The sequence below is a fragment of the Choloepus didactylus genome, chromosome 4 (assembly GCF_015220235.1).
Source record: "Choloepus didactylus isolate mChoDid1 chromosome 4, mChoDid1.pri, whole genome shotgun sequence".
Classification (NCBI taxonomy): Eukaryota; Metazoa; Chordata; class Mammalia; order Pilosa; family Megalonychidae; genus Choloepus; species Choloepus didactylus.
The window spans coordinates 179,120,109-179,123,130 of record NC_051310.1 but is presented as its reverse complement, the minus strand read 5'-3'; positions in this window follow the sequence as shown (position 1 = coordinate 179,123,130).

The following is a 3,022-nucleotide window of genomic DNA, read 5'->3' as shown; positions in this document are numbered from 1 at the left end:
AGATGTCAGATGGTAAAACCTCCATAGCCTAAGTGATATTTTAAGAACAAATTCAAACCCCATTGATTTCTACCACAAGAACTAAGTAACATACCTGGAAATCAATTCTTTTAAGCAACCAGGTTTCTTTTCCCAAAGAAATGAGCAGCTACTTCCATCTAGTGATATAATAGACAGACTGTTCTACTTTGTTAATGCTGCCGGAATGCAAAACACCAGCAATGGATTGGCTTTTATAAAAGGGGTTTTATTTGGTTACACAGTTACAGTCTTAAGGTCATAAAGTGTCCAAGGTAAGTCATCAACAATCAGGTACCTTCATTGGAGGATGGCCAATGGTGTCCGGAAAACCTCTGTTAGCTGGGAAGGCACGTGGCTGGCGTCTGCTCCAAAGTTCTGGTTTCAAAATGGCTTTCTCCCAGGATGTTCCTCTCTGGGCTGCAGTTCCTCAAAAATGTCACTCTTAGTTGCTCTTGGGGTGTTTGTCCTCTCTCAGCTTTTCTGGAGCCAGAGTCTGCTTTCAACGGCCGTCTTCAAACTGTCTCTCATTTGCAGCTCCTGTGCTTTCTTCAAAGTGTCCCTCTTGGCCTTGGCTCCTTTTCAAATATCACTCACAGCTGCACTGTAGTGAGTTCCTTCTGTTATGTCAGCTCATTTGTATGGCTCCACTGATCAACTTAGACCCACCCCAAATGGGCAGAGCAACACCTCCATGGAAATTATCCAATCAGAGTCATCACCCACAGCTGGGTGGGGTGCATTCCAAAGAAACACTCAAAGAATTACAATCTAATCAACACTGATAACGTCTGCCCACACAAGATTACATCAAAGATAATGGAGTTTGAGGAATTAATGCATTCAAACTGGCACACAGACCTTGAGAATTTTTTGCTTTGGGACCTTGGTTAAGAGAATGAGTTGTATGCTGTTAGTGCCATACTTCCTTTTTCTGGTGCTTTTGTTTGTTTTCTGTTTGATTATTAATTTGTTTATTGATCCATAACATCCATTATCTCTTTTCTTTATGTAAGATTCTGGTATTGAGGAATTTATTTGATTGACCTAGGAAAACAGGCTAGGAAGGACTTCATTAATGAGTTCCGTAAGTCATCATGTTACTTAAAAATCATTTTTGTAGTAAAGTGTCTTAGGAAGAGTGGTACAAAAACACTCAATATAATTTGCTACCCTAAAATGAGAAACCATGTATTTTTGTGGGATGAAGGCATGAAGAAAGTAGATGAGGGGCTTTAAGTATGACTAAGTACTATTTATTTTATTTGATAAATAAAGTAATTTTGAAATAACTAAAGGAATAGAAAGGGGGTGGGAGGCTCTAACTCTAAGTACTACATGTATACCAGCAATAAAACAAAATCATGAAGGTTCTTATATGATGAACACAATAAATAATGGAACCTACTATACCAAACTTTACATTTATTTGCAATTTTGTAAATATTGTTGGAGTCTGATGACATTGCAACTGGTATGTCAACAAAATGGTTTTTGAATGGAAAATATGTAACTTAAATATATTATTTTAGCCAAATTTATGTTAACACACATTTTAACCAAGGTGTTTATTTAGAGTCAAGGAATTTTTTTAAATATATGGTACATAATAATAATGTGGCAAAATTCCTGCAGAAAACACACCTAAAACAAATCTTCTGTTATTTTTATTTTTTTACTTCTTTAGAGATTCCCAGGCAATTAAATGCACCTATGAAATGATGTGAGTATACAATTTTTATGTTTTGTTTGTTTTTCCATTAAATACCTTATACAATAATAACTTGAAAAATTTTTTACCCAAACTTTTCTAAAGATTTCAACAATTTTTTTCTTTTCCAAATTATAACTTATTTACTAATTTAACATGCTTTTGTAGTATTTAATTATATGGCTACCACAATTGAAACTAAAACACCATTTTTGGAACAGACATTTAGAAAATTTACACCTTAGTTAATGGAATTAGAAGAGAGTGGGAGAATTATGAATCAGCTCCCTAGCCATGGGCCCTTGTGTTTCATGAAAATGACGCAGTATATTTAAAAAAAGGGATCAGAATGCCTTAATTGACTAAATAAATTGCATGGAGGTTATATTCTTCCACACATTAACAAACAAATTTATTAATAATAACTATTATGCTAATCTGGCAAAAGTGCATAAATTAAGAAAGGAAAGGATTGCTGATATTTACTGACAACTAAACTCATAAATATTTTGGCAATTAACACAATGTATATTTTTGTTGGCTAAAATAATTAAAGAATTGATATTATCAGTTGTAAATAATAACAGAAGGTATACTCAAATTATATATATTAAATAGTACTTTTGATTTCTCTTCACATCAAAGAAAACAACTTCATCCACTGTCTTAGTTTGCCAGACTGCTATGAAAATACCACACTATGGATTGGCTTAAACAAGAATTTATTGTCTCACTGTTTTAGAGGCTAGAGGGCTTGCTTCCTCCCCAGGTCAGTGTGTTCTAGTACCAGCTTGCAGCAGTCCTTGGAGATCTTTGGCTTGTATCTCTGCTCCCTGTCACAAAGGAAAGGAGATGATGTCTTCTCCTAATTCTTCTGGGTTCCTGCAGACTTCCAGCTTCTTCTGTGGCCTTCTCTATGTCTGAATTTCTCTGCTTAAGAGGGACTCTAGCAATCCGTATTAAGGTCCACTCTTATTCAATTGGTCCACACCTTAACTAAAACAAACACCTTCAAGAGATCCCATAGGAATGCAAATTGATTATGTCTAAATTGGGGTACATAAATCAATCCCCTACATGCACCATTAAAAAAAATAAATTTCTTAAACCATATGGAGGGATGTAAAAATCATCATTGTTCTTCAAATTATTACTAGTCATTCTATTTAGGAAGCATGTTTTTTTAAAAAGTGAAGGGGAAGAAAGTAAATATATATTATGATGTGATCAAGACAATGAGTAGATTGTATTTTTAAAGTATTCATCATATTAAACAAAAGTGAATGTTTTCTT